We start from the raw sequence: 26,704 nt of genomic DNA on the forward strand, positions 1-26,704 counted from the left end.
ACGTCCCCTTTGAACAATTATACATGACTGTGCTTAACCTGACACACAATATTTTGTTAGCGCAACGCAATCTGACTTTCAAAATTCCCTACAAAAGAATGGCCCTGACAAACATTAAACTATACCTTTCACAAATCACTTACCTCACAAAAATCTTCGCTGCTCAAGCTACTGCAATACAGCGAGCGCCACTACTGCCAGCTAAATAAAAGATTCAAACTACTGAAGGCACTAACTACTGATAGGGGTAGTTAGCAAATGAAAGATATTAATAGAGAACAAACAATGTATTTACCTTAATATCATCACAAGCCATAATATATATATCAGTTCATGACAAATTACAAATCTCCGCCATCTCTCTCCCCACATCCACCACTGCTGGCGGCTCACCTCCAACTGCGCAACGCTACGCGCTGTTCACAGCCAGCTGCCTAACACTACAATGGCGAGTATTACAACAATGCAAAGCAGCCACAGACTGCACACAGCACAGCCAGTGATTTTCATACAGAGGTGGCGTTACCAATAAGAAATCCTAAACAGCCTACTTACATAAGAACCTCAACAGCCTACTTACATAAAGATAACATAAACAGCCTACTTACAACCGTTTGTTGCAATATGCTTGGGACAACAGTACATTTTCAGGCAGACAGACTTTCGAAATTACAGTAGTTACAATTTTCAACAACAGATGGCGCTGCGGTCTGGGAAACTCTATAGTACGATATTTTCCACATATCCACCATGCGTAGCAATAATATGGCGTAGTCTCTGAATGAAATTACTCGAAACCTTTGACAACGTGTCTGGCGGAATAGCTTCACATGCAGATGAGATGTACTGCTTCAGCTGTTCAATTGTTTCTGAATTCTGGCGGTACACCTGGTCTTTCAAGTGTCCCCACAGAAAGAAGTCACAGGGGTTCATGTCTGGCGAATAGGGAGGCCAGTCCACGCCGCCTCCTGTATGTTTCGGATAGCCCAAAGCAATCACACGATCATCGAAATATTCATTCAGGAAATTAAAGACGTCGGCCGTGCGATGTGGCCGGGCACCATCTTGCATAAACCACGAGGTGTTCGCAGTGTCGTCTAAGGCAGTTTGTACCGCCACAAATTCACGAAGAATGTCCAGATAGCGTGATGCAGTAATCGTTTCGGATCTGAAAAATGGGCCAATGATTCCTTTGGAAGAAATGGCGTCCCAGACCAGTACTTTTTGAGGATGCAGGGGCGATGGGACTGCAACATGGGGCTTTTCGGTTCCCCATATGCGCCAGTTCTGTTTATTGACGAAGCCGTCCAGGTAAAAGTAAGCTTCGTCAGTAAACCAAATGCTGCCCACATGCATATCGCCGTCATCAATCCTGTGCACTATATCGTTAGCGAATGTCTCTCGTGCAGCAATGGTAGCGGCGCTGAGGGGTTGCCACGTTTGAATTTTGTATGGATAGAGGTGTAAACTCTGGCGCATGAGACGATACGTGGACGTTGGCGCCATTTGGACCGCAGCTGCAACACGGCGAACGGAAACCCGAGGCCGCTGTTGGATCACCTGCTGCACTAGCTACGCGTTGCCCTCTGTGGTTGCCGTACGCGGTCGCCCTACCTTTCCAGCACGTTCATCCGTCACGTTCCCAGTCGTTGAAATTTTTCAAACAGATCCTTTATTGTATCGCTTTTCGGTCCTTTCGTTGAAAACTTCGTCTTGTTGCAACAGCACTGTGTTCTAGGCGGTGGAATTCCAACACCAGAAAAATTCTCTGTTCTAAGGAATAAACCATGTTGTCTACAGCACACTTGCACGTTGTGAACAGCACACGCTTACGGCAGAAAGACGACGTACAGAATGGCGCACCCACAGACTGCGTTGTCTTCTATATCTTTCACATCACTTGCAGCGCCATCTGTTGTTAAAAATTGTAACTACTGTAATTTCGAAAGTATGTCCCTCTGCAAATGTACTGTTGTCCCAAGCATATTGCAACAAACGGTGTATTTCTATCGCTGCTCGTTTAGGTTTTATTGCCGTTTCAAATATACCGGTCATTTTTGAAACACCCTGTATGTAGACGTAGATGTAGAAGTCGTGATCTAAAAAGGTAGTGGAGCACAGCCAGAAATGAAGTCAAGAGTTACTACCAACACATGACACTGCCTCAGCTGAAATACACGCTTGACATCAAGTCCTGCACCACATTGTTCATTTTCGGAAATACTATAAGTAAAGCTTAAACAAAATGGCTTTAAATATGCTAAGATATCGCCATGGTGGTTACAGCAATAATGGCGGTGAGGCTTGGCCAATAACTGTCCGCCCCGATAGCTGAATGGTGTAAGAGAGCTGGTTGACCTCTGTAATAAAAAACCAAGTGGAAGGATCAACAAAACGAACTTTAACGGATGTCATGTGACGTCCGCAACGACCAAACACATCGATCAACAACGAAAAAAATGCAAAGAAAAAGGTGGTCAGCGTCACGGATTGCCGTCTTACGGGCCCGGGTTCGATTCCCGGGTGGGTCGGAGATTTTCTCCGCTCGGGGACTGGGTGTTGTGTTGTCTTCACCATCATTTCATCTCCATCCGGCGCGCAGGTCGCCCAATGTGGCGTCGAATGTAATAAGAGCTGCACCAAGGTGGCTGGACCTGCCCCGCAAGGGGACTCCCGGCCAATGACGCCAAACGCTCATTTCCATTTTTTGCCAATAACTGCCGAAGTGACGTAATTATACTGAAGAGCCAAAGAAACTGCTATAAACATGTGTATTCAAATATAGAGATACGCTGAAGAGCCAAAGAAACTGGTGCACCTGCCTAATATCGTGTAGGGCTCCCTTGTGCACTCAAAAGTGCCGCAGCAAGACCGGGCATGGACTCGACTAATGTTTCAAGTAGTGCTGGAGGGAACTGACACCATGAAGCCTACAGGGCTGTCCATAAATGGCTCCGAGCACTATGGGACTTAACATCTATGGTCATCAGTCCCCTAGAACTTAGAACTACTTAAACCTAACTAACCTAAGGACGTCACACAACACCCAGTCATCACGAGGCAGAGAAAATCCCTGACCCCGCCAGGAATCGAACCCGGGACCCCGTGCTCGGGAAGCGAGAACGCTACCGCGAGACCATAAATCCGTAAGAGTGTGAGGAGGTGGAAATCTCTTCTGAACAGCACGTTGCCAGAAGATGCTGTGTCCCATCACTCGTGCATCGACTATAACTCACTAAACCTTGATAATCTGCTATTGTGTCAGCAGTAACCGATCTAACAACTGCGCCAGACACTTGTTGTCCTATATAGGCGTTGCATACCGCAACGCCGTATTCTGCCTGTTACATCTATTTGTATTTGAATATGCGTGCCTATACCAGGTTGTTTGGCGCTTCAGTGAATGTATATCAAATACATCCCAGATATGCTCAATAAAATTCATGTGGGGAATGTTTGGTGGCCAGCGGCAGCGTTTAAACTCAAAAGAGTGTTCCTGGAGCCACTCTGTAGCAATTCTAGACGTGTGGGGTATCGCATTGCCCTGCTGGAATTGCCCAAGTCCGTCGGAATGCACAATGGACATTAATCAAAAATGGCTCTGAGCACTATGCGACTTAACTTCTGAGGTCATCAGTCGACTAGAACTTAGAACTAATTAAACATAACTAACCTAAGGACATCACTCACATCCATGCCCGAGGCAGGATTCGAACCTGCGACCGTAGCGGTCGCTCGGTTCCAGACTGCATTGCCTAGAACCGCACGAACACTCCGGCCGACGGACATTAATCGATGCAGGTGATCAGACAGGGCGCTTACGTACGTGTCACCTGTCAGAGTCGTTTCTAGACGTATCAGGGGTCCCATATCACTCCAATTGCACACACGCCACACCATTACAGAGCTTCACCAGCTTGAATAGTCCCCTACTGACAGGCAGGGTCCATGGATTCATGAGGTTGTCTGCACACCCGTACATGTCCATCCGCTTCGATATAATTTGAAACGAGACTCGTCCTACCCGGCAACATGTTTTCAGCCATCAACAGTCCAATATCGGTGTTGACGGGCCGAGGCGAGGGGTAGACCTTTGTGTCGTGCGCTGATCAAGGGTACACGAGTGGGTCTTCGGTTCCGAAAGCTCATATCGAGTTGTCTTGTGACAGCCAGAGCGAGAGCACCAGCAGCAGCGAGTACTGTTTGTATAAAGCGTTTATTTTGCATTTTGTTTACGACCTTCCATTAAGGAAGGGATTCTATTTGTGCTTATCTGCTCTGCATAGTAACTAACAGTTCTTGATAAAACTTTACGTAGTTTTCGTGTTAGATTTCTTAGTGTTTTCTTGATCGTTTAGAACAGAAAGCGCCCTAAAACCGTCTTTTGTTTGTTTCGCGGCCGTTAGCCACTAGTCACTTGAATCAGCAGTTGTCTTGTGACAGCCAGAGCGAGAGCACCAGCAGCAGCGAGTACTGTTTGTATAAAGCGTTTATTTTGCATTTTGTTTACGACCTTCCACTAAGGAAGGGATTCTATTTGTGTTTATCTGCTCTGCATAGTAACTAACAGTTCTTGATAAAACTTTACGTAGTTTTCGTGTTAGATTTCTTAGTGTTTTCTTGATCGTTTAGAACAGAAAGCGCCCTAAAACCGTCTTTTGTTTGTTTCGCGGCCGTTAGCCACTAGTCACTTGAATCAGCAGTTGTCTTGTGACAGCCAGAGCGAGAGCACCAGCAGCAGCGAGTACTGTTTGTATAAAGCGTTTTTGTACTTATTTGCTGCGCTTAGCTTTTAAATAGTTTTTCTGGGAAAACCTAGCGTAGTTTTCGCGTCTCGTATTTCAGTGAGTGTTTCTTGATTATCAGAGTAGCTCATCAGAAGATTATCTTGGGAATTTGTCACCGTATAGAGTAGGGTAAACATAGTCATGTGTAGGGACTGTGGTTGTTGTGAGCGGACGCAAGGAGAATTGGCCACTCTTCGGGGGCAGGTGGAGGCTTTGTCTGTTAGGCTCATCGAGCTCGAGGCGCAGGCGTCGGCTCGTAGTGGCGTTGGGGCAACTGTGGTGAGACCTATGCCTACTTCGGTGGCCTTGGAATCACATGGAACCCCTGATGTCGCTGCGTCTTCCGGCAGTGAGCATCTTACCGGTCAGCCATCACTCCAGGGTGAATGGCGGACAGTGGTGGGCTCGCGCGTGCCTGGCCGAAAGGCGAAGGTGGGATCTGGCCGCGTGGCAGCTGCCTTACCCCTTTCCAACAGGTACGGGGTGCTTTCTAGTGGTGATGACATCGTTTCCGAGCCACCACAGGATGCCTCGCCTGTTGGGCCAGTGGCCGATTCTCCGGCAAGGTCCCGACAGTCACAGAGGGCGGGCCTATTAGTTATAGGGAGCTCCAACGTTAGGCGGGTTATGGAGCCCCTCAGGAAAATAGCGGGTAGGTCGGGGAAGAATGCCAGTGTGCACTCGGTGTGCTTGCCGGGGGGTCTCGTCCGTAATGTGGAGGAGGCCCTTCCGGCAGCTATTGAACGCACTGGGTGTGACCGGCTGCAGATAGTAGCACATGTCGGAACGAATGACGCCTGCCGCTTGGGTTCTGAGGCCATCCTTGGTTCCTTCCGGCGGCTGGCTGATTTGGTGAAGACAACCAGCATCGCACGCGGAGTGCAAGCTGAGCTTAATATCTGCAGCATAGTGCCCAGAGTCGATTGCGGTCCTCTGGTTTGGAGCCGTGTGGAGGGTCTAAACCAGAGGCTCAGACGACTCTGCGACTACAATCGTTGCAAATTCATCGACCTCCGTTATTGGGTGGAGAACTGTAGGGCCCCCCTAGACAGGTCAGGCGTGCACTACACACCGGAAGCAGCTACTAGGGTAGCAGAGTACGTGTGGCGTGCACACGGGGTTTTTTTAGGTTAGACGGACCCCCCCTTGGGCGAAACGATAAAATACCTGACGGCTTACCAGAGAGGACATTATCATCGTTGATAAAGAACGTCCATCCTCAGAGACCAAAAACAGGAAAAGTTAACGTAATATTGGTAAACTGCAGGAGTATCCAGGGCAAGGTTCCTGAATTAGTATCTCTTATTGAAGGAAATAGTGCACATATAGTATTAGGAACGGAAAGTTGGTTAAAACCGGAAGTGAACAGTAACGAAATCCTAGACACAGAATGGAATATATACCGCAAGGATAGGATAAACGCCAATGGTGGAGGAGTATTTATAGCAGTAAAGAATTCAATAATATCCAGTGAAGTTATTAGCGAATGCGAATGTGAAATAATCTGGGTTAAGTTAAGTATCAAAGGTGGGTCAGATATGATAGTCGGATGCTTCTATAGACCACCTGCATCAGCAACCGTAGTAGTTGAGCGCCTCAGAGAGAACCTGCAGAACGTCGTGAAGAAGTTTCATGATCATACTATTGTAATAGGGGGAGACTTCAATCTACCAGGTATAGAATGGGATAGTCACACAATCAGAACTGGAGCCAGGGACAGAGACTCTTGTGACATTATCCTGACTGCCTTGTCCGAGAATTACTTCGAGCAGATAGTTAGAGAACCAACTCGTGAAGCTAACGTTTTAGACCTCATAGCAACAAATAGACCGGAACTTTTCGACTCCGTGAATGTAGAAGAGGGTATCAGTGATCATAAGTCAGTGGTTGCATCAATGACTACAAGTGTAATAAGAAATGCCAAGAAAGGAAGGAAAATATATTTGCTTAACAAGAGTGATAGGGCACAAATCGCAGAATATCTGAGTGACCACCATCAAACGTTCATTTCTGAGGAAGAGGATGTGGAACAAAAATGGAAAAAATTCAGAAACATCGTCCAGTACGCCTTAGATATGTTCGTACCGACTAAGGTCCAAAGCGAGGGGAAAGATCCACCGTGGTATAACAATCATGTACGAAAGGTACTACGGAAACAAAGAAAGCTTCATCATAGGTTTAAGAGTAGTCGAATCATAGCTGATAAGGAAAAGCTGAACGAAGCGAAAAAGAGCGTAAAGAGAGCAATGAGAGAAGCATTCAACGAATTCGAACATAAAACATTGGCAAACAATCTAAACAAGAACCCTAAAAAGTTTTGGTCATATGTAAAATCGGTAAGCGGATCTAAATCCCCTATTCAGTCACTCGTTGACCACGATGGCACCGAAACAGAGGACGACCGAAGAAAGGCAGAAATACTGAATTCAGTGTTCCGAAACTGTTTCACTGCGGAAAATCGTAACACGGTCCCTGACTTCAGCCGTCGCACGGACGCCAAAATGGAAAATATTGAAATAAACGATATCGGAATTGAAAAACAACTGCTATCACTTAGTAGCGGAAAAGCATCCGGACCAGACGAGATACCCTTAAGATTCTACAGTGATTATGCTAAAGAACTTGCCCCCTTTCTATCAGCAATTTATCGTAGATCGCTGGAAGAACGTAAAGTACCTAGCGACTGGAAGAAAGCGCAGGTCGTTCCCATTTTCAAGAAGGGTCATAAATCAGATGCGAATAATTATAGGCCTATTTCGCTTACGTCAATCTGTTGTAGAATAATGGAACATGTTTTGTGTTCTCGTATTATGACGTTCTTAGATAATACAAATCTCCTTCATCATAACCAACATGGATTCCGCAAACAGAGATCATGTGAAACTCAGCTCGCCCTATTTGCCCAAGAAATTCACAGTGCCGTAGACACTGGCGAGCAGATTGATGCCGTATTCCTGGACTTCAGGAAGGCATTTGATACGGTTCCGCACTTACGTTTAGTGAAAAAAATACGAGCTTACGGAATATCGGACCAGGTTTGTGATTGGATTCAGGATTTCCTAGAAGAAAGAACACAACATGTCATTCTTAACGGTTCAAAATCTGCAGATGTAGAGGTAATTTCGGGAGTACCGCAGGGAAGCGTGATAGGACCTTTATTGTTTACAATATACATAAATGACTTAGTTGACAACATCGGTAGCTCCGTGAGGCTATTTGCAGATGACACGGTTGTCTACAAGAAAGTAGCAACATCAGAAGACTCGTACGTACTCCAGGAGGACCTGCAGAGGATTAATGCATGGTGCGACAGCTGGCAGCTTTCCCTAAACGTAGATAAATGTAATATAATGCGCATACATAGGGGCAGAAATCCATTCCAGTACGATTATGCCATAGGCGGTAAATCATTGGAAGCGGTAACGACCGTAAAATACTTAGGAGTTACTATCCGGAGCGATCTGAAGTGGAATGATCACATTAAACAAATAGTGGGAAAAGCAGGCGCCAGGTTGAGAATCGTAGGAAGAATTCTAAGAAAATGTGACTCATCGACGAAAGAAGTAGCTTACAAAACGCTTGTTCGTCCGATTCTTGAGTATTGCTCATCAGTATGGGACCCTTACCAGGTTGGATTAATAGAAGAGATAGACATGATCCAGCGAAAAGCAGCGCGATTCGTCATGGGGACATTTAGTCAGCGCGAGAGCGTTACGGAGATGCTGAACAAGCTCCAGTGGCGGACACTTCAAGAAAGGCGTTACGTAATACGGAGAGGTTTATTATCGAAATTACGGGAGAGCACATTCCGGGAAGAGATGGGCAACATATTACTACCGCCCACATATATCTCGCGTAATGATCACAATGAAAAGATCCGAGAAATTAGAGCAAATACGGAGACTTACAGGCAGTCGTTCTTCCCACGCACAATTCGTGAATGGAACAGGGAAGGGGGGATCAGATAGTGGTACAATAAGTACCCTCCGCCACACACCGCAAGGTGGCTCGCGGAGTATAGATGTAGATGTAGATGTAGATGTTTCTTTGAATGGTTCGCACACGAACAGTTGTTGATGGCCAGCACTGAAATTTGCAGCAATTTGCGGAAGGATTGCACTTCTGTCACGTTGAACGATTCTCTTCAGTCGTCGTTTATCCCATTCTTGCAGGATCTTTTTCCGGCCGCAACTATGATGGAAATTTGATGTTTTACCGGATTCCTGATATTCACGGTACACTCGTGAACTGGTCGTAAGGGACAATCCCCACTTCATCGCTTCCTCGGAGTTTCTGTGTCCCATCACGCGTGCATCGACTATAACACACTAAACCTTGATAATCTGCTATTGTGTCAGCAGTAACCGATCTAACAACTGTGCCAGACACTTGTTGTTCTATGTAGGCGTTGCGTACCGCAACGCCGTATTCTGCCTGTTACATGTATTTGTATTTGAATATGCGTGCCTATACCAGTTTATTTGGCGCTTCAGTGTATGTATATTAAATCTTAAAGTTCACGTGAATTGCTGTATGTATGGAACTCTAGCAAGCGTACCAATTTAAGTCACAATAGTAGCGTATAGTGTAGGCGATGTAAATGCCGTTTTCTTATGCAAATTTCCCAGGTATTAATGAGTCCATATAGATGGATAATTGCACACACCTTGTCCTGGAAGAAAATTTTCCGCAGATGAGTACCCTTAACCACATTCTACTCATATGTCACTTGGACATCCTTTTCACGCCATTGCAACAATGCTTCAAACAACCACCACAGTTTTTTTTCCATTTTCTCATTCGGTGCAGGTCTGCCGCATGTTTATATATACCCATGATGGTTACGTGACCATTATCGATCTGCAAATGCCCTGAATTGAAATCATAATGCACACTGCAGCACCACGTGGAGCAGCAGTGGAACTGGAGGACTGACAACACAGCAAAACAATACCATGCCTACTACGACCTGCTGATGCAATCTGTGAGAGAGGTCGGGACCGCAAGTTTGATCTTAGTATCAACCAAGGTTGAGAAATGAAAACCATAGACTTGGCACCGTGCCTGCTGGTGGAGATAGAGAACAGGCGGATCCCCCATTTACCAGCAACAGCTGTGCGGCGGGTGTTGGAGACATGACGCCCAGGAAGCGAGTTCACTCTCTGGACCCCGTGTGCACATCAGTTTACATATTCCACAGCTGGGATTTTACCATATATAGACAAACTCGCACGTGCTCCTGGATGAAAGTAGCAATTGATCCTCGTACTGACAACGTCTCCAAAATTATTTCACCTATTCTTCAAGGTGAGCATAGATGATGTGCGTTTAATGCTTACCTGAAGCCAGTGAGGAAGTGGAAATAGGAAGTGAGTAAAGAACTACAAAGTTCTGTATACTTTTTTTTTGTGGGCTACGTGATGGTATTTGTTGGAAGCACCCGACCACATTCACTTTTCACGCGACAGCTGCCCTCAGCGCAAACATCAAGTATAATATGCGAAACGCATTATGTCCGACGCCTCGCGCCTGACGCCTGACGCCCGACGACTGTCGCAAGATGCCCAACCACTGTAGCCGACGCAACAGAGAATCATTAAGACTCTAAGACACAGATAGATGCTTGCTGGCCACTAGATAAAACTTATATACATAACATGACACTTGGAATAAGTATCACATCTATGCTGACAGTAATCTATACAATGCTACTACTTATTCATAAGAGTATTCCGAACCCAGATGGTTGGAAGTGAATCCCAACAGTCACGGTGCCATGTCGTTGATTTTCGAGTTGTAAAACTTGGCTGATGCTAAGATCAAACTTGCGGTCCTGATCTCTCTCTCAGGTTGCATCACCAGGTCGCAGCAGGTATGGTATTGCTTTGCTCAGTCGTCAGTTCTCCAATTCCACTGCAGCTCCTTGTGGTGCTGCATTGTCATTTCAGTTCACGGCAGTTACATATCGATAATGGCCATGTTGCCATCATGGGTTGATACATGCACTACTGGTCATTAAAACTGCTACACCACGAAGATGACGTGCTACAGACGCGAAATTTAACCGACAGGAAGAAGATGCTGTGATATGCAAATGATTAGCTTTTCAGAGCATTCACACAAGATTGGCGCCGGTGCCGACACCTACAACGTGCTGACATTAGGAAAGTTTCCAACAGATTTCTCATACACAAACAGCAGTTGACCAGCGTTGCCTAGTGAAACATTGTTGTGATGTCTCGTGTAAGGAGGAAAAATGCGTACCATCACGTTTCCGGATTGTAGTCTATCGCGATTGCTGTTTGTAGTATCGCGACATTGCTGGTCGCGTTGGTCGAGAACCAATGACTGTTAGCAGAATATGGAATCGGTGGGTTCAGGAGGGTAATACGGAACGCCGTGCTGCATCCCAACGGCCTCGTATCACTAGCAGTCGAGATGGCAGGCATCTTATCCGCATGGCTGTAACGGATCGTGCAGCCACGTCACGATCGCTGAGTCAACAGATGGGGACGTTTTCAAGACAACAACCATCTGCACGAACAGTTCGACGACGTTTTCAGCAGCATGGACTATCAGCTCTGAGACCATGGTTGCGGTTACCGTTGACGCTGCATCACAGGCAGGAGCGCCTGCGATGGTGTACTCAACGATGAACCTGGGTGCACGAATGGAAAACCGTCACTTTTCCGGATGAATCCAGGTTCTGTTTGCAGCATCATGATGGTCGCATCCGTGTTTGGCGCCAGGCGGTGAACGCACATTGGAAGCGTGTATTCGTCATCGCCATACTGGCGTATTACCCGGCGTGATGGTATGGGGTGCCATTGGTTACACGTCTCGGTCACCTCTTGTTCGCATTGACGGCACTTTGAACAGTGGACGTTACATTTCTGATGTGTTACGATCCCTGCGAAACCCTACATTTCAGCAGGATAATGCACGATCGCATGTTGCAGGTCGTGTACGGGCCTTTCTGGATACAGAAAATGTTTGACTGCTACCCGTTTATCATGTGCATTCCCTCTTGGTGTAGCAATTTTAATGACCAGTAGTGTAGTTTCAGAACGTAGACCTACACAGAGTGGAAATAATGTCCATATCTCTTTTCAGAACCTACGTCTCAACACAGTTCAACTGAAATCATGTCAGGACCAGCGTGGCCTGAAGGATAAATTAACAAAGTTGATGAGTGGCATCTTTGCTACTAACAATAAGTAGTGACTGGATGAGCCAAGTGAAGTGGAGTACTTTCACACCAGTAAGAGTCATGTGATGGTGGTTTGAAGCATTGGCATGAAAAGGACGTCTGAGGACAGTTCAAGCTCTGTCATTCTCCAAATGTATGTTTCTCATTTGTAAAATAGGCACACAATTTGTGGACACTATCAGTCGAAGGCAAATGCGACAATTATAGACAACGATGTATTAAATTTCCGATTTGAGGCAGATATTCTGAACAAAGTTATGTCATCTGAATAGCATGTGGTTCAGCGAACTGATCTGTGCACAATTTTCTTACCCGACAAGGTGTGTGCAATGCTCCATCTACGGGGACTCGTTACTACCCGTATCAGATGCGCAATCTCCACTTTCTTGTGTTTAGTTTGTTTAGAGCCTATAGCGCCTACAGTTAGAGTATTCATTCAACGTAATTAAGACTGCATCAGCAGATACTGTTTCTTTTTTTTTTTTTTTTTTTTTTTTTTTAACTCGACAATTCACAAATTGATATACACCCGTTGTAAAGCACAATATACATACAAGCAAATTCACTTATATAACTCTATGCAGTTCATAAACCAGCATACAAATTTTATGATGGGTTGTATATATAAATTAAAACGTGCTGTACAGAGTGTCTGATTCATACACAGCAACCTTCAGACCTTGTTTGGAAATTCACATTACCCACTGGTGTTCACATCGCCTACTGTACACGCTAATATTGTGATGTAAGTTGGTAGGCTTACTAAAATTCCATATATACAGCCATACGAGTGACCTTTATGAATTGTTACATGTATAATGACATGGTTTGGCAACTCCACCGTTAGAGTACATGAGAACTGGATGACAGATGACTGTTTACCTTCACTCATTTGTGGCAGGTTCGACTCATTATATTTGAGCACCCAATCCTGTAATGTGTCTGCTGCACTTGTCTGCCGTCGCTTCATCAGTTCTGCTAGCATTGGGTCGGAAGCCGTCTGTTCTTTGTCTACTGATGTACATGTAGACCATTAACAATATGCTATCAGCATTTAGCTATAATAATATACTCTAACCACAACAGAAGTGCTGTATTAAAACAGGGGGAGCGTTGCTCTCCACAATACCGTCGGTGGTACAGTCCGTCCATCACTATTTGATACTCTGTCAGACAAATCACGGAATTAAATTATTACATTGTTATCATTCGGCGCCATTTTTTGCGGAATATGCTATGACGTCTTTAATTTATTCACAGCGCACATGGGATTCACATACTACTCTACCTCACTGAACTGCACTTAAAATCTACGTTAACGTACCAGCCTGCTTCGGTAGCTGTATAGAGATTTTCCTAGGTGGAGCGTAATTATCGGTTGCAGGCGACGTCTCCCATGCACAGCGATACCTACGGTTATACTATACGACAAGACACATAGGTTTGACTGTTTAATATGGGTAACCTGCAATGTAGAGTAAGACTTTATTGTATATTATATATACGTCAAATCACACGCGCAGAAGCAGGCTACGTTATAGGTAACCGCCGTATAGATTTTATAAAGTGTCCAGACACGTGACTGAACGTTGTATTACCTCGCTGAAGATCACTACAAAAATGGCTCTAAGGACTATGGGACTTACGTCTGAGGTCATCAGTCCCCTAGGCTTAGAACTACTTAGACCTAACTAACCTAAGGACATCACACACATCCATGCCCGAGGCAGGATTCGAACCTGCGATCGTAGCAGCGACGCGGTTCCGGACTGAAGCGCCTAGAACCGCTCCGCCACAGCGGCCGGCGAAGATCCCTGCAGAATGGTTCAAATGGTTCAAATGGCTCTGAGCACTATGCGACTAAACTGCTGAGGTCATCAGTCGCCTAGAACTTAGAACTAATTAAACCTAACTAACCTAAGGACAGCACACAACACCCAGCCATCACGAGGCAGAGAAAATCCCTGACCCCGCCGGGAATCGAACCCGGGAACCCGGGCGTGGGAAGCGAGAACGCTACGAGATGCGGGCCCTGCAGAATGTATCGTGTGTTTGTTGCCTGTGCAATACTGTTCGGATATTTTCACGATGACCTGTATCTTTCTTTTCAACTACTTTGTTACGGAATATAATTACATCACTTCGGCAATTATTGGCAATGCTTCACATTATTTCGTCTCTGTTTTCTGTGTATCACGGCGTCTATGTCTTCGTCTCTGAAAGCAGGCACTGTCATGCTGCCACACTGCAATGTTGAGGTACCAAACCGCGCAATATTTAGAGCCATTTTGTTTAAGCTTTGCTTACTGGATGTCCGAAAATTAACTATGTGGTTGAGGACTTGATATTAAACGTATATTTCAGCTGAGGCAGTAGCATGGGTTGACCGAATCTTTGACTTCATTTCTGGATGTGCTCCACTACCTTTTTAGGACATTAACACTTCCCTATCTACGTCTGCATATATGTGTGTTATAGAGTATAACATCGCTTTAGTATGTATTATTGCACTTGTTTGGCATTTATAGCAATGGACGGTGGTTATACAATATCTTTTCAGTAGGCGTTAGGTGTGTTATGGTGGCTCTTTGTGTCTGCAAGGCGTACGAAATAGAATTTTCATAGCGATTTTATTTATATTATGATAAACTTGTATTTTAATGAGCTACACAGAAAATTTAGATGCGGCAGCATTTAATTTGTGCTTACAAAGTATGAGACGTCACACAGTATAAGGTAAATCGTGTTTCTGAGGTACCGACTCTGACATTTTCTTTGGATATGACACATCTGCCACGGTTATCGTTTTTGGTCGTGTGTTTACAACTCTAGGCTACATGTTCTTGCATTGTCTAAGTAATATCTTTGGTAATAAAATCAACTTTTTCCTAGTTAGGGCAATTTCACATCATCAAATTATTAGTTCTTACCTATAAAATGTCAACTCTCATTAGGCTTTGAAATCTACCATTGAGGCACACACTTTAGAATCTTGGGGCATTGATTTGAGGACTATGTGGAAATTAACTCGCACTTCATCTTACATTTCAGTCGTATGTGATGTTGCTTTAATTTATTTGAGTCCTACAGTTTATTTTTTTCTATGTGTTAACCTCAAACATCAAGTAAACATCGTACTATTTTCGTTGCCTCAGAAATATTCTATTTGAGAGTGTGTTAACCTGCTGAGCTAACACGTATTTTTCTGCAGCTATCAGCGTGGTCAGGGTAGTTTTACGACAGAAAGTTGTTAGGCCAAACTTTTAAAAATTCAGTTGTCATTAGTCTAGCATTGAGACACATACTTCAGAATCTAGGGTGCACTGATTTGACGAGTATTTGTATATACGGATATTAACTCACACTTTCTTTTACACTGCAGACGTATGTGATTCACTTTAATAGATTTGAGTCTTACAGTGTTCTTTTTTCTTTTTCATGTATTAACCTCAACTAACAATATAAAAATCGCACTTCTTCGCTATACTGACATATTTTGCAGACATTTTAGAATTTTTTCAAGATCACAGTTGAGGAAAAGTAATTAATTTACAACTGTGTTGTATTTTTAACCTTGCAGGAACATATTGGCAGCAGTACGAACTCGTGGTCTGAAGATCATTTTTCCCCTCAAGCAGTATGTAATCATCGCATTTTTCGCCCTGCTGACGTATTTTGCAGATATTTTCGAACATTTTTAACAACATAGCTGCATAAAGTAATTAATTTACAACTCTGGTACGCTTTTTATTTGCAGGGTAGTGACGTATCATTAATTTATTTGAGTGTTACAACGTTTTTGATTATTAACCTCAACTAAGCCCTTGATACTTGGTGTAAACAGTGCGGCGTATTTTGTAGACATTTAAGAATATTGTAATATCTTAGCAGCGGAAAATAATTAATTTACTAATCTGTTCTTCTTTTTACTCGAGAGCTTTGTGTTGCTAACAATGAGAACTGCTTACTCGTGGCATAACCAACGACCTACGGGCGATTTTTAACGATGGAGCCATCCATTGATGTTGTACAAAGATCGAACTAAGGTGTATTTTTAGTGCAGCAGTCTGCTGGTGGCGCTAAGTACTCGTTTTCTACACCATAGTAACCTGGTGGTGACAGGAGCAAATAGCAAATAAGATGTGAAAGTATACTTGCTTTTATTTACGTTTTCAGGTTTTGTGAGATAGTATTCAAGGTAAAAGAATTCACATTCAACAAACAAAAATTCCTATTTCGTTATTTGTATTTTACAAGAAAATGTTGGTTTTTAACTATTTGTAGGGAAATATGCTGTCTATTCATCCCATTATTCCGTGGTGAATGATATACAGGGCTATTACAAATGATTGAAGCGATTTCATAAATTCACTGTAGCTCCATTCATTGACATATGGTCACGACACACTACAGATACGTAGAAAAACTCAGAAAGTTTTGTTCGGCTGAAGCCGCACTTCAGGTTTCTGCCGCCAGAGCGCTCGAGAGCGCAGTGAGACAAAATGGCGACAGGAGCCGAGAAAGCGTATGTCGTGCTTGAAAGGCACTCACATCGGTCAGTCATAACAATGCAACGACACTTCAGGACGAAGTTCAACAAAGATCCACCAACTGCTAACTCCATTCGGAGATGGTATACGCAGTTTAAAGCTTCTGGATGCCTCTGTAAGGGGAAATCAACGGGTCGGCCTGCAGTGAGCGAAGAAACGGTTGAACGCGTGCGGGCAAGTTTCACGCGTAGCCCGCGGAAGCCGACGAATAAAGCAAGCAGAGAGCTAAACGTACCACAGCCGACGGTTTGGAAAATCTTACGGAAAAGGCTAAAGCAGAAGCCTTACCGGTTACAATTGCTACAAGCCCTGACACCCGATGACAAAGTCAAACGCTTTGAATTTTTGGCGCGGTTGCAACAGCTCATGGAAGAGGATGCGTTCAGTGCGAAACTAGTTTTCAGTGATGAAGCAACATGTTTTCTTAATGGTGAAGTGAACAGACACAATGTGCGAATCTGGGCGGTAGAGAATCCTCACGCATTCGTGCAGCAAATTCGCAATTCGCCAAAAGTTAACGTGTTTTGTGCAATCTCACAGTTTAAAGTTTACGGCCCCTTTTTCTTGTGTGAAAAAAACGTTACAGGACACGTGTATCTGGACATGCTGGAAAATTGGCTCATGCCACAACTGGAGACCGACAGCGCTGACTTCATCTTTCAACAGGATGGTGCTCCACCGCACTTCCATCATGATGTTCGGCATTTCTTAAACAGGAGATTCGAAAACCGATGGATCGGTCGTGGTGGAGATCATGATCAGCAATTCATGTCATGGCCTCCACGCCCTCCCGACTTAACCCCATGTGATTTCTTTCTGTGGGGTTATGTGAAAGATTCAGTGTTTAAACCTCCTCTACCAAGAAACGTGCCAGAACTGCGAGCTCGCATCAACGATTTTTTCGAACTCATTGATGGGGACATGCTGCGCCGAGTGTGGGAGGAACTTGATTATCGGCTTGATGCCTGCCGAATCACTAAAGGGGCACATATCGAACGTTTGTGAATGCCTAAAAAAACTTTTTGAGTTTTTGTATGTGTGTGCAAAGCCTTGTGAAAATATCTCAAATAATAAAGTTATTGTAGAGCTGTGAAATCGCTTCAATCATTTGTAATAACCCTGTATAGCTTCAAATCAAAATAACCATAGTGACTGGTGAGCTAGTCTGTAAACGGATTTTTGGAAATCAGTAATAATATAGTTGACAAACTTTTGGGCAATTCAGATACTTTACTGTATTTGGCTGGAGAGCGCAGGTGTGCTGGATGTAGGGTGAGGGTGCTTCACGCAAAATTTGCGGACGTACAGGGGGCAGGCAGGACCTTCCCATGTCCTCCTCTCCTCTCCTTTCCCCTCTTCAATCCCCTCCTCTCCCTTCCCCTCCCCCTCCCCAAATTGATCTTGGCATGCGGCAGGATGTCATAATTCCTGGAATGGCCCTGGAGATGAGGATGCTGACGTCAGAGAAATATAATAAGCACACTTGCCTGAGAGTGGTAGGATTCCCAGAGTGAATCCTAGGTTTGGGTCCAGGTTATCTAGAGCCCACAGTGGCACACTGCTTGTATGGTATGCACTGACGATATACTCGTCTATTCAACAACCATAGAAGATCGTGTTAAGCCTCTGGATAAAATATTTCGTAGATTGAGGGCAGTACACCTTCCATTTAGTGTAGAGAAATGCCATTTTGCTCAGACATAAGTCAGTTATCTTCGGCATATTGTCAGTCAAGATAGAGTGAGAATAGATGCTCGATTTTCTTCCACCGTATGTGAACTTCCGATACCACAGACAATAAAGAGTAACATTCGTTTATTGGGTTATGTAATTATTGTCATAAGTTTGTGAAGGGATTCACTGAAACAGCACAGCTGTTAACTAAGTTGCTAGGTCAAGGAGGTGTTAATATCAGATCCTGTGTTAATATTCCCTGCCTTTGAGCAGGAATTCACACCTTCGTGTAATGCCAGCAACAATAAAAGAACATTCGGTGGCATAAGTCTCTAATGAATTGTATAAGACTGAAACTAATTATTTGACAACTGAAAAAGAAATATTAGCAGTTATTTAAGGAATCACTTTTTTTTGCTATATGTACGGTCATAAAACTGAAATTGATTACGGACCACCCATTTTTAAAATGAAACATCCATCAATTCAGTTACCAAGATGGTTGTTAAAATTAAATGAGTTCAACTATGAATTAATTTGGAAACTGGAAATGAAGCATACAAATGCTGATACACTACGTAGGATATACCGGGCGAGGTGGTGCAGTGGCTACCACACTGGACTCGCATTCGGGAGGACGACGGTTCAATCCCGCGTCCGGCCATCCTGATTTAGGTGAAACGTCCCCTTTGAACAATTTATATATGGCTGTGCTTAACCTGACACACAATATTTTGTTAACGCAACGCAATCTGACTTTCAAAATTCCCTGCAAAAGAATGGCCCTGCTACTGCCAGCTAAATAAAAGATTCAAACTATGGAAGACACTAACTACTGATAGGGATAGTTAGCAAATGAAAGATATTAATAGAGAACAAACAATGTATTTACCTTGATATCATCATATATAAATATAGCAGTTCATGACAAATTACAAATCTCCGCCATCTCTCTCCCCACATCCACCACTGCTGGCGGCTCACCTCCAACTGAGCAACGCTACGCACTGTTCACAGCCAGCTGCCTAACACTACAATGGCGAGTATTACAACAATGCAAAGCAGCCACAGACTGCACACAGCACAGCCAGTGATTTTCATACAGAGGTGGCGTTACCAATAAAAAAACCTAAACAGCCTACTTACATAGAGAAAACATAAACGGCCTACTTACATAGGTTTTCCGTGAATTCCCTAAATCACTCCAGTCAAAGGCCGGGATGGCTCCTTTGAAAGGGCACGGCCAACTTCCTTCCCCGTCCTTCCCTAATCCGATGAGACCGATGACCTAGCTGCCTGGTCTCTTCCCCCAAACAACCAACCCCCTAAGTAGGATGATAGCTATTTTACAACTAGTGGATTCAATCTTGGCAGATTGGATAAAGGCACAATCAGCTGACAGTGACTGGCAATTATTTCAAACGCAATCTAAGTTTGAAACGTAATAAGACTTGCTATGCAAATCCATAAAGTATCGACCTCACACTGTAGATCTTGCAGTGCTTAGAGTGGAAGTAGTACGTCAAGCATATGACCACGTATTATCAGGTCACAGAGGAAAAAAAAAGCAACTGATAGGTGTTTAGCTGAAATATTTTGACGGAAAACCTGTCGCAGTGCTGTAGGACAATATGAAAGAAACTGCATCCCGTGTGCGCAAAAAGCAGATTGGAGTCATCAGAAAATTTTGTTACATAGATTACCTGAAGCTGACAAACCATTTTCAGTGCTATGATTAGATGTCTTAGGACTTTTTAATGGAGCTCAGTTGGGTAATAAGTATGTCCTTACGATGTTAGATCATTTTTTACGATATTTGTTTCTGGTAGGCATCACAGATCAAGAAGGCGAATACGATAGCACAGGCTATGGTAAACAACTTGTTACTGAAATTACAGACCAAGGAATTAACTTTGTACCTGAAGCAATGAAACAATTATGTCGCTTGCTGAAAATTAAGAAGTTACGTATCAGCCCAACCCATCCTCAAACGAATGGACGGGCAAGACGGGTGCACCGTGCGTTATAAAGAATATTAAGCCATTAAATGAATGCACAGCATTCAGATTCCGTCGTATATTTAAGTTTTGCCGTCAGTTCATTTAGTACAATGGTTCATACTCTCGCTGTACGAAGTAATGTATGAGCGGAAAATGCCGTCATCTTTTAACGTAGTTCAGCCTAAACTGGCCCACAGGGTGAACCATTGAAGAATTTTGCGAAGAAATTTAAAGAAATTTGACAAAAGGTAAAGCAGGCCAATACAGAAGCAATAGAGAAACGAGAAAGTATTGGGCAACGGACGAGTAAACTGCCAGAGTACAGAATAAGACAGTGTGTATTACTAGCTAACCTATATACCCCAAACGGCAAAACAAAAAAGGTTTTTAACGAAATATCATTGAGCTTATCAAGTTATCGAGATAATGTCGCCAGCCAACGTAAAATTACAGTTGCCAACTAGAGCATGTATGTAGAGTATATAGAGTAAAACAGTTCAGAGGTGAGATTGATGGGTTGCCACAGATTCCTTCAGCTGTTGCGGAAAGGGAAGGATTACCAAGGAAAAAGGAACATAAGAAAAACATACCTTATGCACTTATGTCTGGGAGCAAATAGCGTAAATGCTCATATGGAATGCACATGTGGTGTTCGTTAATTACTTAGGTTAGTCTTAATTTTCTTCATTTGTCATGTTCTGTGTTTGTGTACTTGTATAAAGGAGGGAGTGGATTGACGGGACTTACTTTTCTCTCAGGTGACGTACAAAGATGTTACTGCAATCAGATGTTCTACTTACAAGTCACGCCTGGACAGTCGCGTTTACAGTCAGTATTTGCGAAATAAGGAATTATGTACGAAGACTACAAGATAGACTTACAACGCTACAAAAAGAGGCAGGGAAAGGATTATTGGTACATATGCAGAACGAGTTTAAAACTCTCGTATGAGAAACTGAGGACTCAACTGCAACAGTTAACTAAAATAGTATCACGAATCCCAATACATAAGAAACGGAGCTGGTTAGATACAGAAAGCAAACAGTTGAAAAATGTATTTGGAACAGCGGATAATGAGGATATCAAGAATTTAAACTGCACAACTGGATATGTACAAGAATTAGCGAAAGATGCAAAAGCAAAGGTAGACTGGCACACAACAGGGTTAGGGAACATAGAGCAAGGAATACTCAGTGTTACTAAAACGGTACGGAACTTAACAAAGGGATTACAACACTATGCAAGGAACACTATGAATGTCTTAAATAGTGATCTGGAGAAAATACAAACCCAGTTAAGCAAACTAGATGAGAAAGTGGGGATCGAGATAGAAACTTTGCATGAAGCAGTATGTCACGCTAATTATGGGCAACTGATTTCAATGTCATTAAATCCAAGTCACATTTTGATGGCATTACAGAAAGCACAAACAGATTTTCCAGTGGGATTACAACATGTCATGCCAATACGAAGAAAGAGTGCAGCTATATTTTATCACACAACTGATGTAAGAATATATACTGATCAAGCGAGTTTGTACAAAAAATCCGATTTCCAGTAGTAGCTGTCAACGCGCAATACCATTGTTACACGATACATCCATATCCGATTAAACGAAATACAATTGGAAAATGTATACAAATACAACCTCATGAATTATTATTAGTTTCCAGATGGAGAGTTGCTCGTGTAATTAAGTCTGTAACAAACTTGAAAGATTGTATTTAGAGACAGTATCATTTGTCCAACAAGGGTGATACAAACGAAAAACAAGTCATGTGAAATGTAGTTGTTTTTAAGGAATATGCAAACTGTGAGAAAAAAGTCTTACCTCCTTTAGCCAAAATTCCAGGTAGTTGGAGATCACTGGATTTACTCCATATTTACACCTGAAACAGTAATTATCATTTTTTACGAAAATGGTAAACCAATTGGCACAATGAAACTAGTTACAAGGCACTGGATTGTTAATTAATGGAACTAGATGCGAAATAGCAGGGAGGCAATTTGAGGGGCATCGTCTCAAATCGTATTAAATGCACAGATCATAATTTTACAGGAAGCGAACAATATTTCTCCGCCTAACCAAATGAAATATGTCAAAATTCTCGACTGCAGGAATTATATTCCAGAATAAGTCTTGACTGATATCATTTCTCACTGCATGAAGGCGACATTTTAATTTTTAAATTGCACTTAATACTATTTCAAACGATGCACTTAACAAAATAGGTTTTGATCATATCGTGTTTTCACATAATATGATTTGAAACGTTCGTTTCAATATTTGCTGATTTTATTGTCGGACGCAGGCCATGACGTAAGAAGATAAAGTTATTAACATGTTGTTGGCGGTAGATCGATGTGTTAGAGTCTTGCAAACAGTCTCAGTCATCGTCCTCACTAGTCGCCCTACCAGTTTCAGCGATATCGCATCGATGTTTAGTGCCGAAACATAAAACTGCAAACTATCAACCTCCTTCCAGTTGTCTTCATATTTAGTTTCCGACAGTTTATCGACATCCACTTTCTTAGCGTCAGGTAATCCTTTCGGCTTATCAATGTAATTTTGAGTGCACTTTCCTGCCAAATGCTTTTCAGTTCTTCGCTGTTTTGGAGATGTAACTTACATCATATAACTGAGTCTACGATCTTGTTCCACTTTGTTCGGTACGCCGTAAACTTTATTTTTTGCTTTCGCCAGATAGAATACTGAATGCTTCCACGCTCGAATCTGCCTTTTTGGCGATTACAAGGAGACTTAAAATTACTTAAAAATGTGAATCTCGGTTCAAGTACCTAAAATGAAATACGTCTCGTCACGTCAAAATTACAGATACTAAAGATCAATCAAAATATAAAAACATGCACTTATGCAATTTTTCCCTCACGAATAACACATCAATGCAGCGACATCACAAGTTTCACTGAAAATGATCATTCGTAAAATACATCATGTATTATTAATTACCGAGCTTCCTTTTCACGCTGTCTTTTACTTTTCGCAGCTCTAATTCCTTATTATACTTCCTTTAGATCGCTCTCCCTCGCGTAAATAGCCCTTCATGACTATAGAAAGTGCACAGTCACGTGATCAACACCACATTGTGAGCTGTGGGATTAAAACAGTAGAAACAGAAAGCAAAAGAGCAGGCTAGTAATGTGGACTAGGAAACTTGCCTTGAACATAATACGTTTTGACTTTCAGCTGCAGTGTACGTTATACAGTTTGATCCGATTCAAGTTTTCGACACTAAATTACTTTGGGAAAGAACAATAAATGGCCCAATATGACTCAACAGCGTTAAAGAGCATACCACAGTTGTGGTGATAATGCATCAAACTGTATTTTGACCTCTGCTTAATTTAATACGTTTTGAAACGATCTCCTAATTTCACTTCCCAGCTACCATTACTAGCACAACAATTATTAATGGGTCCCGGTCGGTGTAGTATTGGTCGAAGGAGCCACCACACACATTACCTAATCAAATCCTAACTTTTATTAACGATAACTTAGCTTCCACTACGCAACAATCCCTAGACGAATTAATCACTTCAGAAAAAGGACAAATTTCAGTCATTCGAATAATGCAACATGTGGTACAATATCAAGAGAAACGTAGACAAAACACAATTATTTTCAGTGTATCGACAAGCAAAAGCTCGTGTTTATTTGTAGAACTTAATTTTGTACAAGGCGTAAGATACCTCATTCAACTGAGGCAACCATCCATCAGATACCAATGGAGTGGATCCAAACTAGTAATGAGTAATGGAAGGAGAAAGTGTAAATAATGTGTATAACTATGACAGAATGAAAAAGTAGATTAATTAAGCAAACTAAACCAAGCATAATTTTGGCTCTAGTGTTTACCTGTGCAACTTATTTTTGTATAAAGTGTAAGATATCTCATTCAAACTAGGTAACCATCCATCAGATACCTGTGAAGTGTATACGAACTAGTAATAAGTAATGGAAGTAGAAAGTGTAAATAACGTATGTAAGCAGGACCGATGGACAAAGTAGATTAATTAAGCTAACTAAGATTCAAGACTTAGGTTGAGAAGTAAGAGTTGTAGAGCAATTCTTTGAGTACAAAGGAGGTGTAGACTAATTAGTAGTAAGACAAAAGGGAAAATGCGGGACGAAATTATTAAAGACGAGGGATATGTTATGGACTACAATAGTAAGGGGTATGAAATTAGAAATTTTTATTAAAACTCGTTCACATTGCGACAGCTAATATCAAGTTTAGCCAAAGACAGAGGCTGAAGCATGAAGTTTCCTGGTATGTGCCAAGTTGGTCAGGCCTTCGACACATTACGACTCCGTCTGCCGAGTAATAAATATGCATTCAGCAAAAAGAAGACTGTGACAGAAAACCAAGGGAAGAGACACAAGCATATTCGTTAGCTCGTCAGACATAGTGCAAGGAAATCTAGCTCTTACACAAGAACACATAGCAAAAACCTAATACAGCATTTAACAGCTTATTAAGTGAATATAGCAGGATAAGGCGGACACATGCAGTCATTACGAACCGAGCCTCACGTCATAGGCTCGCACTAGATCCCTTAAACACTCCAGTTCTCCAGCTCTCGTCAGTTGATTACTAGGATCCATGGCATTCACAGTAATGGTACTCGATTGTATTATTACGATACTGCAGTGAATGTATACCCTAGATGCTCCGCCACAGTCTATGAATTAGCCGGAAATATACTCGATATGGTGGTCTTCACCTGATGAACTTCACGCTGATCGCCATCTACTATCTACTGATGGGGATACTGACTGTCTTACGACAACACCACATCTCAGAGTGTTGCCAGTACCGAACTGCAGCGTGGAACCCAGCAATAGGGCCTCTTGGGGGTCCATGTTCCCATTCAACACTCAGGTGTCTCAGGATGTTAAAACTTAACAGGCCAGTAAGGAGGAGGTCAGCCGACCAACTACTACCGGCAAGTACATCGCTGATGGGTTACCGAGGGTCATTGTAGAATTTGGAGTCGACCAAGGATACTCCAACAGCCAGTGCAAGACCAAACTTTAGCGCTGGGCATGGCCGGCGCCTGCCAGCCGGCAACCCTCCGTTGCGCCGAGATCACTAACACCATCGCCTGTACGTGCAGATGCTTAGCCGACTAAACAGACATCAGCTAGAATCTAACACTCAGCTGAATGAAGCATCAGCCGAGACCGGTGCGGGAGAGCAACGAATTGCAAACACAGTGAATAAATGACTTAAATTGAACAATATTTTACTAGCGTCGAAGACAGTTCACAGGTTCCCATTAGCCACCCGACATCACATGGGTGTGTCTCTGCTTATGCGCTCCCCTCTGCAACAGCATGCCAAGTAGTATCGAAGGGCGTTAGAATGTACAGATCGGAGTAGTATGGTGTTGAATGTTACTCTGCAGCAGATGTTCACTTCACAAATGTCCTTGAATGTGCACTTTCGAACAGACTGCCATTATGTACGTTATTATTTTGGTTTTATTTCACAGTTACGCTTTTTTTTAGTTTTACAAAGTTTAGTCTTTCATTTTCTTTTGCCCTTAAATCCAAGTTCACGCATTTGTTCATATGCACGTGGTCCAAAAATCGGTTTATTCAGTTTTCATCTCACCTTAAAATACATTACCAGCAGCTTAACTGCAAGGAATCCAAACTATCTCACTCTATCTTTTTGTAATTCTTAAAGAACCTTCGAAGCATTTTTGAGTAACACATGAATTAATGGCAGTTCTATACCAAATATATGAAGGATGAATTTATGAAACTGCTTTTGTGATGTATCATTATTCAATATACTTCTTCCTTAGTCGATCTCATGTTGACTATAAGCTGAAGAAATCCAAAGTATAGAAGAAATGTACGAGGGCATTGAGCTCAGAAAGCTTCATGAAGGTGGTATGGATATGAACAACCAACTGCGTGTGTACCGGAACTCGCCTTCATCCATTCAACATCTGTGAAAGCGATACCTTCTGTGTGCTGGGTGGTCTGTCTATTGGTGAACTTCCAGGATTCTCCACTTTAAGCTCTAACTGAATAGGCGACATCCTGCGTCCTTATGTATGTCCTGAATGTATTTATTTTTCTAGAACACGTCAACGTTTGACCATGCACAATATACAGTGTGGTCCATTGAACATGACCGGGCCAAATACCTCACGAAATAAGCGTCAGACGAAAAACCTACAAAGAGCGAAACTTGTCTAGCTTGAAGGAGGAAACCAGATGGCTGCCATAGGTCAAACGGATATCAACTGCGTTTTTTTTTAATAGGAACCCCCCATTTTTATTACATATTCGTGTAGTACGTAAAGAAATATGAATGTTTTACTTGGACCACTTTTTTCGATTTGTGATAGATGACGCTGTAATAGTCACAAACATATGGCTCACAATTTTAGATGAACAGTTGGTAACAGGTAGGTTTTTTAAATTAAAATACAGAACGTAGGTGC

The 26,704-nt window shown here is 42.8% G+C and overlaps 1 long non-coding RNA gene across 1 annotated transcript in view; it reads right to left on the reverse strand.

Annotated features, from left to right (window-relative positions):
- LOC126471537 (uncharacterized) overlaps nucleotides 1-26,704 on the reverse strand; it is a 279,116-nt gene that overhangs the window by 186,805 nt on the left and 65,607 nt on the right. Inside the window, exon 2 of the long non-coding RNA XR_007586334.1 lies at nucleotides 22,053-22,110. This is a non-coding gene — a long non-coding RNA (uncharacterized LOC126471537). The remainder of the gene's footprint in view (nucleotides 1-22,052; nucleotides 22,111-26,704) is intronic.

Source organism: Schistocerca serialis, chromosome 3, assembly GCF_023864345.2.
Source record: "Schistocerca serialis cubense isolate TAMUIC-IGC-003099 chromosome 3, iqSchSeri2.2, whole genome shotgun sequence".
NCBI classification, from domain to species: domain Eukaryota; kingdom Metazoa; phylum Arthropoda; class Insecta; order Orthoptera; family Acrididae; genus Schistocerca; species Schistocerca serialis.